The sequence below is a fragment of the Pogona vitticeps genome, chromosome 2 (genome assembly GCF_051106095.1).
Source record: "Pogona vitticeps strain Pit_001003342236 chromosome 2, PviZW2.1, whole genome shotgun sequence".
NCBI classification, from domain to species: domain Eukaryota; kingdom Metazoa; phylum Chordata; class Lepidosauria; order Squamata; family Agamidae; genus Pogona; species Pogona vitticeps.
The window spans coordinates 134,770,459-134,780,030 of NC_135784.1; the positions used below are offsets into that span (position 1 = coordinate 134,770,459).

At 41.9% G+C, this 9,572-nt stretch overlaps 1 long non-coding RNA gene across 1 annotated transcript; it reads left to right on the forward strand.

The window, feature by feature from the left end:
- Positions 1-985: 985 nt before the first annotated feature.
- LOC144586917 (uncharacterized) lies at positions 986-9,334 on the forward strand. Its single transcript, XR_013542022.1, has 3 exons — positions 986-1,072; positions 7,618-7,676; positions 9,134-9,334. It is a non-coding gene; the product is annotated as an uncharacterized LOC144586917 (long non-coding RNA).
- The last annotated feature ends 238 nt before the right edge of the window (positions 9,335-9,572 follow it).

A 9,572-nucleotide genomic window follows, 5' to 3' on the forward strand; every position in this document is an offset into this window, starting at 1 on the left:
TTTTAAAATATTTGTATACTTACTGTTTTTAGCTTTTAAATAATGTCTTTTAAATGTTGTAAGCTGCCTTGGGTCCTTTTAAGGAGAAAGGTGGAGTAAACATATTTTAAATAAATAAACAATTTAAAACCTTTTTTTTAAAAAAAATAGATGGAGCATTCCTTAACACACACACACCCGTCACCCACTATTGTATAAGAGTCTGCCTGACCACAGACGGACAAGATGAAGTGGGGCAACGGGGCTTCTCAGGGCCATGCGCTCCAAAGCCCGGGAGCAAACTGTTGTGCCTTTAACAGCTAAATGTCAGGTAGAAATTCACTGTGAATGGCTTTCCTCATATGATGAAAGTCTCCCGAGACTGAGTAGCTTATAGCTGAGACACAATAGCTCTCTGAGAGAACACAGATGGTGTTGCAGCTCTTCGGAGCAGTTGTTCCCCCTTAGGCCAATCACCAAACTAGATCTGGAACATTCTTCCATTTCAAAGGCACACAACTTAGGACAGGATTGCTATTTGAGACCAGCAAATTTGCCTTTTATGCGGCTAGCTCCTTGGATCCTCCTGAGTCCAAATACCAGGACTTGTATAGAAACACTAGGTTTCTCCTCTGGAAAAACAACCCCCCTCCCCTGCTCGTCTCTTTAGAGTGATCTTTAGCCTTCAAAAATCAGCAGGTGTAGCTTTTCACGGTGAAGACAGAAGCAAGATCACCTGTGAATGTCTACAGATATAAGCTCACCCAATGGGGCTAGATGCTTTTGGCTAGGTTGGACACGGCCTTATTAGGACATGATTTGTTTCTGGGTGTGGAGTGTGAGACGAACTGCATTTTAGTACACTTTCGCATTCTAATGTTGGCCAGCTGACAGGGCAGGTCTACCATGAGGAAGAGGTAGGCAAACATTTCAGGTGGCAAGTGCTGGCTGGGAGGCCTCCCTCAGGGCCGGCATCCCATCTCTTCCTCCTTGCGTGCCCTGGCATTCCTGTCTCTTGGGGGAAAGAGCCTGTCCAGTAGCGCTCTGCTCTGCTGCTGTCAAGATGTGACACTTGCCCTGTTTTTGTGCTGAGGTAAGATTTACGGGATCTAACAAATCCAGCCCACTTCTGTGTATTCAAGGTGTGGGTGTGCAGCCCTTCATTTCAGGAAGCGAGACGGCTTGGCTGGCCCAGCTGATGTAACACAGTTTTGCGGGTGCACAAGTTTGAAAGTGTGAGCCCGGAGTGACTTTGCCATGTCTGCCCATTTGCAGTGCCTCTGCCAAGGGAGGAGGGGCTGCCGGTATCAACACAGGAGCCCTGGATAATTGTGGGAGAAGCTCATATGGCTTGGGTATCAGTGAACTTTCCTGTGTTCCTCTGTGCAAATGTAGTATGATGTGTCAGGTGTTGTTCAGTGAAATCAAGCACTGGGCCTGACTATTCTTAGCATGAACCAGAAGGGGTGTGTGTGTGTGTACATTCATAACTTCATGCCCTTAATCTGGAAGGCCAAAAGCAAAATAAAAATAAAAAATCGAGGCAAAAACATTATACAACCTTGAAGACTAACTGCTATGTGAGCTTTTGTGAACAAGTCCACTTCCCTGGACATTTTAATCTGGAAGGATGCCCTGCCTTTTTCTCCATCTCTCTTGGAAAAGTATGGGCAATACTCTACAGGGAAGCTAGTTCCACCTCTGCCTTGAATTATAGAAACACTCGTGCTGATCTCACAGAAGGCTAGGATTTTCTGTGCTTCTCCAGATCAGAACACAAAAGGAAGACCAAAAACTGTTCTCATCCTTTGTAGTAGTAATTCATTTTGAGAGCCAGAGTAGCCAATTACAGCCCAAAGAGAGAACATACGCGGGCATTAACAACAGGCAGCTGGCAGAGTCAAAGTGCACACTTCCTGTCAGCAACGAGAAGGTACTGTCTGCTTTATTATAATCAAAAGATAATGAAATAAGAAATTGGTTTACATTTCCTCGCTGTGTGGCATTCGATTATATGGTCCGTAGGGACATATTACTCTCAATAGAACAACAACAAAAAATCTCACAGAATACAAGAGCTGGGGGCAAAGTTTAGTTGGTTATATTAGACTGTAGGCACTTGCTGGGTGGAGTATTGCTGATAATCTGCTTCCCTCTTCTTAGGTAAGTATTAAATTCACCTACAAAGGAAAGAGTTGATTTTTTAAATTTTACTTTGGCATGTTGTATATATGTTTAGAAGGGATTTATGATATTTTAGAATTCTTTCAAACCATTTGGAAATTTCTCGAGAGAGTTCATTATATTTCGGCTGCCCCTAAGCATTGTTGTGTATAAATTAATAATGGCTAGTTTCCATGACACAGAAATAAAAGCACACACAATGCATCTAATCTGAATTTTCTGCCACTTCTCAAAAAATTCTTTTTCTTTTTTTCTTTAAAGTGCTTGGAAAACCCTCATCCTTTTCTTGTCAACAAACCACACTGTTTTTAGCACTGTTTTATTTCATTTTAAAAATATATATAAAGTAACTTACAGAGAACTCTCCTGTGTGTTTATTTGGAAGGAAATCCCAGTGTGTTGAAAAAGATTTATCCCCTAGCAAGTGCATTTTGGGATAAGAGTTTAAATTAAGGTTTCAGAGGATGACGGCAGTAGCTTCTGTACTTAGTCATCAGTACGTTTTTAATTTGTTTGTTTTGTTTGGTAAGGACTGAGTGAGAACCTGCAGATGTTTTATCGAAAACAAATTTTGAAACATCATAGTGCTGTAGAACATTGTGGAGTATCCCTTATTGCAGACACACAAATGGTATGTCCTTTGTTTAATCTAGTATAGTAATCTGATAACTTTACACCAAATCCATAAATGTTTAGGTACCTGGAATTGAAAGTCAAATTTAATTGTAACTGTATCTTGCAACATGTGAAAAGAGAGTACAGGTATATAACAAAGGGGTGTGTGCATGCTCGCTAAAGCTGATTTCTGATGATGGCAAATACTGTGCAGCAGCTTCTCTGTCTAGTTGCCTAGCATTACTAGCTGCCATTGCCACTGCTTCTTTTTTGTCAAGTTGTTGCTATTTAACTTGTTAGAACTTTCTTAAAAAATCTACTCAAAATAATTAATACAAATTGTGCAATTCTATGTGTGTTTACTGAGAAGTCCTGTGTGTTCTGCCTTTGATCTTGGGTAAGTCAGTACAAGATTTTGGCACTGATTTATTTGTTTGCGTCTAGAAAACGGCATAATTGAATTTTCGTGGAAAGCTAAAATCATTACCACTAACAATGGTATGCTGTCATCAGATATTGTTATGGCAAAAGTGGTGGTTTGAAGACACATTCGCTACATTCGCCTGCAAGGCGCAGAAGGTGTGAAAGCGCAGAAGCTGCTTTCACTCTGCATAATGTTTATATTTTTATGTTACCTACCAAGATCACGCAGCTCAACAATATTGTGAAATAGTGGCAATATACATAATTCAATTTGGGAAATACTTGTTTTTCCCCGGGTGTTGTCTAGTTTTGTTTCTTGTCACAGGAGGAACAGAGAAACTAGAAGGAGTAGAGATGAAGTGTATGCACATAGAGATGAGAATTGGGGGAGAATGAGTGGATGGGGGAGTCAAAACCACCTTCATCCATCCTGAGAGAGCTATTTCCTCATATTCCATACTGGTGGAATAGGATGTGGGGTGTGTGTGTGTAACTTCACTGCTTGTTTGCTCGTTACCACCATCCTTCCCCATTCCACACCCACACCCTTCTCTAAGAGGTGTGAAAGAAATGTCTTTGTGACTTACCGTACCTCTTTCCCTGAGATGGCTTCGCACAAAGATCTGTCTAATTGACTACAAACACAACATGTACAAAGGCTTTTGGATGGATCTGGCAGGGCTGCACTTCTGTGTAACATATGCACCTTCATGATCTCTGGAAAATATATGGTTCATATATCGAAGGATTCTAAGTGGCACAAATGCAACTTTCTGAATACCTCAGTTGGATAACATGCACAAAATCCCAGATATACGCCCTCTGTTAGGTGGCAAAAATAGATTTTGAATTCATAAACTCATTGTCAAACTGGATGGTAAGCAAATCAGGTATGAGGGAGAAAATAGTTTATGGGGCGGGATGTTAAGATGAGACATGAGAAAACATGGGAGACTTTTAATTGGATTAAGCTGTACTGCATGCAGTGCAGATATCAGGGAGTGTACAAGTCTTAATAATGAAGGTGATCTAGTCTGTTTTCCTATGAAAAATATGTAAATATAGTGTAGATGCTTAAAATAATGCCCCAAAGGCTAAACATTCCAGTATGTCTTATATTCTGAGCACTTTTCATTTCAATGTTTATTTACTGGAGATAGTTACAAATTGCTTTATTACTTACCAGCACTAGGGAAATAGTCCTCTCCTGTAACATAGGAAACTGCTTGTGTCTAGTAAGGCTATTTTTCCCATCCCCCAACAGGGCCTCTGTGCAAAGTTAACTCATTGATCTCAATGGGCTTAGGCATGCCTAAAATTGGATAGATCAAATTGCTTTATAGGTCAGAACAAAGCTGAGGAAATTGTGTGGAAAGAAGGTTCTAACAATGGTTAAAGGCACAAACCCTCTCACAGGCAAAATAAAGTGGTAGTGTATGAGTGATGTAGCTGACTGAGTTGACTACATGTGTCAAGTATATTGCAGTGGTTCCCAGGTAATCCATGTTGCAATTCTCAGAAGCTTTCAACAACAGCTGTGCTGCTCAGAGTTTCTGGGAGTTGCAGTCCAAGAACACCTGGATTACTCAAAATTGGTAAACTACTACAACATGGGAAAGTGGTTTATGTAGAACAAGGAATTGGGAATTGCCACTTTCAAAATGGTACAAGTTAGCTAATTGTGGGTGTTAGATTTATCCTTTAAAGATGGAAAGTCCAGTTTAATACAAACACGCTGAAGAGGTACTGCACATGGATGGCTGACAAGAAAGGAGGGCTAGATAGGGTAGTTGGGACCCTCGTGGCACAGTGGTTAAGCTCCTGTGCTGCAGTGAAGACTCTGCTCCCAACCTGAATTTGATATTGACAGGCGCAAGGTTGAACTCTGCCTTTCATCCTTCCAAGTCAGTAAGCTGAGTGCTAGAAATCGGCATGAACCTTGGTTCGGAGATTCGTGTCAGTTCATACGTGTGTACCTATACCTATTGAATACACAGCTCGCTGGGGGCGGGGTTGTGTAGGCTGCATTATTCAATTGTAAACCACCCAGAGATTGTTTTAAGTACTATGGGGCAGCATATGAGTTGCATACTTTGCTTTTCCATGGCTAGCAGCTGATCATGGTCAAGAGGTTACTTTCTTATCACAGCTAATACAGCAACAAGCAAGTTAAACCTGTTGATGAGCTAGTCTGGTAAAGTTAACATTCCTAAATGTTCATTTTGAGCTTTCAAGGCTCAAGGAAAACCAGCCCAGGCAAGTGAGTTTCAGAGAAGAAGCTATGGCAGCAAGATTGTGGTGATTGTCATCTACTTATCAGTTTACCAATTTTGTTGTCCCTTTTTGCAATTGATAAATAGGTAGTTAAGAGTTCCAGCATTCCCACTTCTTGGTACTTGGTACATGGAGTGCTCTGCTGGGTGGAGAGGCAAGGGGCTGTGGGAGGATGGGAGTAACCCCAGGGATACTCTCCAGATATTCTGTTGATACCATCCGACTCCCATATCAACAGAGCAGAAGAAGAGGCAGAGATCATTGAAAGAGGGTTAAAGCAACTGGAAATAAGTACAGAAGCACTAGGGGGCGCTAATTTGGCAGGAAAGGGGAAGGATAAAAAAGAGGGGGAGAAGGAGGGGGAGAGCAGTCTGAAAGAGGAAAAGGGAGAGGTGTGTTGGGCTGAGGAGGAAATTACAGAGAAAAGAGAAGACTCAGTAGATTTGATACAAGAAGATCCTGGTCAGGGAATGGGTAGAGTTTCGAGTGCTCAGAGAATATGCAGAGAAAGAACGGTGAAGACAAACCTATAGAAAACCACCCATATTGGGGCGAGGCAGAGCAAAGGAAAACGAAGAAAGAATATAAAGCTTGGGTAAGGAGGGAAGGACAAACCAAAGAACAGAGGAGATGTATGGTGCCAACTGGGAGATCCTGTGGGCTCAGTCCTTTCAGACCCCCCCCCCCCCGAGACAGAACCGGAGGAAGAAAGTCTGGGAGCCGCATGTGGGCTGGGTGTACCATCCACAACCATAGCCCTGGCAGACAATAGGCCGGACACCTGGGGCTCTGGGCAGAGATGGACACCTAGAGTTAAGAGTTCATCCCCTCTTTCGTTGCAAGGAGAGTTACCTGGTTTGAGGGAAGTTAAGAAGTATGATTTGTTGTTAAAAGCGGAACCAAATAATATGAACACGTTTGAGACGGATAACTTGTTAGATAATAAACCTGTTTTGTTGGAAGATTTTGGGCTACCGTCACCTCTTTTACAAATACATGAAAAGGAGTAAAGAACTTTAACCCTGATCACAGGCTGGGGAGTGCAAAAGGAAGAAAGCACCTCCCTTTTCTCTAGTAGAGAAAATAAATGCATCTACTTTCCCCATGTACTAATTGAGTTAAAGTGAGCAGTATGAAGAAGAGACGGTTTAACTTCAGCAGGAGCCTTGGAAGACTCAAAGTGTATCATCAGCTTTTGCAGAGTGAATGCAGAAAAAGGCAGAGCGTTTGAACAGAACACACTTTGAACAAAAGTGTTCTGCACAGATATCGGTGTTGTTATTCACTGTTCTCAAGGTGCTATTTGATTTTTAAGAACTTTGTTTACCCTGTCTTTCTCCTTAAAAGGACCCAAGGCAGCTTTAGAGGAATAAGTATTAGTCATTAGAATAGCTCTTTGTTGGAGAATGATTCTAGGACAATTAAAGTAAGGTTAATTCAAATTAACTTAAAAACTAGGCACAAAGGCAGATGCGAAAGCCAGAAATGAGTCACCTCCCCCACCCCACCCCAGTCAAGAGGAGAGGGGGCAAGTGCGTATCAATATGGAACAGGAAATCTGTCTACATCCCTGAAAGGAGGCAGAGAGTTGACTTTGCTCTCTGGAGGGAACTCTGCAATGCTACGGTTCCCCCTAGACATCTGATGGGGGACAGGGATTTGTGGTAGTGTTGATGCTGTGATCCCCCTACTATGTTCAGTTTATACATATATAGAACTTAGAGCAATTCTGGGTAAGTGCTGGAGCCCCTTCTCACTACGATAAGTGGGTGGGGTGCACACACAAAGCAATACAGTCTTTTACATTCTCTTTGCCAACCACATGAATAACTGAGTTTTCAGGAGTTTGGAGACTGCTGTCATTCAGGAGGTAGGACAGTGCCAGAGGGGGCGGTGTTTTTGTGTAAAACATTGCCTTAAGCTGAAGTGGCTCCATCAGTACATGTGCTCTTATAACAACATGAAGAAATTCAGTTTCATATCACAACTTTGGTTTTCCCCAGAGTGAAGTGCCATTGAAACATCAGTTTTGCACAATAACAGTCTCCCCCATATGATCTTTCTGATTTTAGAAGAAATGAATAATATCGAAACATTTGTGTACTTGTGAACATTTATAATATCTTATTCTTGTATCACTAGGTTCCTCTTCCAGATAAAACTAAATGAAGAGCAGAACTGAAAGGCAATCAACACAAAAGGTAAGGAAAGACTAAAGGTGTATTTTAGCAGTCATTTATCTGTAGTGGAGATAATTTTTAGGTATGATTCAGAATGTCCACATTGGCATGTAGATATGGTATTCGCTGATGGCATGGTTTGGATCAAAACAAAATACCTTGTCCACAAGAGTTTCTACCTAGGAATGATCCATATTTCCTCCTTAAGACCCGTTGCGCACTTTTCCAACCCAGGAATAGGGCATGCATTCTTTTTGGCATGCTCATTGTTTACCCTGCTTAGTTGGGAGACAGCAACCTCTAGCAACCTCAGATTCCACATTAAACGGGCCTTGATTTTCATATGCGTAGAATATTTTTATAAATTGGCTTATAGTTGTTTATAGTTGGTGCTGGGTTAAGTTGCTTGCTTGCTAATAAGCTGCTGATGAGTGAAACACCTGCAATGGTTGCCAGGCTCAATTAAAAGGAAGAACAAACTTCAGAACACGGCCAAAGAGCCCGGAAAACCCACAACAACCATTAGATCCCGGCTGTGAAAGCCTTCGCGAATACATTCAATTAAAAGTGTTGGTCTTAATCTTTAATGCCCTTCCCAGCTTGGGACATGATTATATAAGAGTCTGTCTCTTGTGAACCTGTTTGGATGTTAAGACCCTTAGGAGAAGAGAGGTCCAGTATCAACTCTTGGAAGAAACCCACTTGACAGATATGGCCAAGGAATGGATCACTTCCCACTTCCACTGCTTTTAAGAAGGGTGTGAAGTGTCTCACTATCTTTTTAAACTGTTTTATAAAACTGTTTAATTTTATTATGATGATTTTTGCCAACGGCTTCCAGATTAGGCAAATGTTAGCGGTTTTACAATGCTGTTTGTTTTTCTGCTGCTTTAATTCCAATTTATGATACATGTGAGCCACCTGGAGCATTGCTCTGAAGTGGAAAGGTGGGGTAGAAATATAGCAATGAATAAATAATTAGTTAAGGATGACTAACTGATGTTTCTCAAGGGAAATTAATGAACGGAGCCTCCTGGCACAGTAGTTAGCTGCTATACTCAGCCAAAATTGTGCTCACGACCTGGGGTCCAATCCTAGGTATCTGGCTCAAGGTTGACTCAGCCCTCTGTCCTTCTGAGGTTGGTAAAATGAATACCCAGCTCGCTGGGGGCAGGTGGGCAATGTGTGGCCTGCATCATTAGTCCGCCCAGAGAGTGCTTAAAGTGCTATGGGGCAGTATATAAACAACACACACTGTTTTTTTTTTCTATAAGGGGCGACTGATGGTTGAGACCCATATACTGCTCCATGTGTATGTGTTCCTGAAGCATGGGAGAAAGAGGGCTCTTATTGAGCCAGAGGTTTAGAAGGTCTCATCATGAGCTATAAGTGTGTCTGTTAGCGTTATGGATGGGGGAAGAGCCTTTGCAATGTGTGTAATGCTTGAGGATGATTATGCAATTTCTTGGTCTCTTTAGGCATGTCTGGAACTTGTAAAATCTTCTGAGAAGTGCTACAATCAGTTAAAAACAGTGTTAGACTAAAACAAGCAACAGAGGACTCAAGACGTTTCTCTTTCTCTCTCTTTAAAAAGTAAGTATATGTATGTTCCAGAATACTTGGACTTGTTTGAGAGTTGCTGAGTTTGGGGCCTCCCTAAGTGCTGCGTTTCCTCCCCCCCCCCCCAATTGCAAGTAAGTCACAGAACTCCTTAATTTTGCAGTCCATAAGAGGAAGGGATGAAATCCATATTGGAAAAGTATATTATGGCTGCAGAGAAGGACAGGGAGACAGTGCTGCAGGCAGGATTTGCATGACCTACCACCAACATTCCCTCTAATTTTCGGCCCCACTGCATGAGAGCTTCACCCTGTGCACGCATGTCGGGCTTCAGCCAGAACTGGAACTTAATGGATG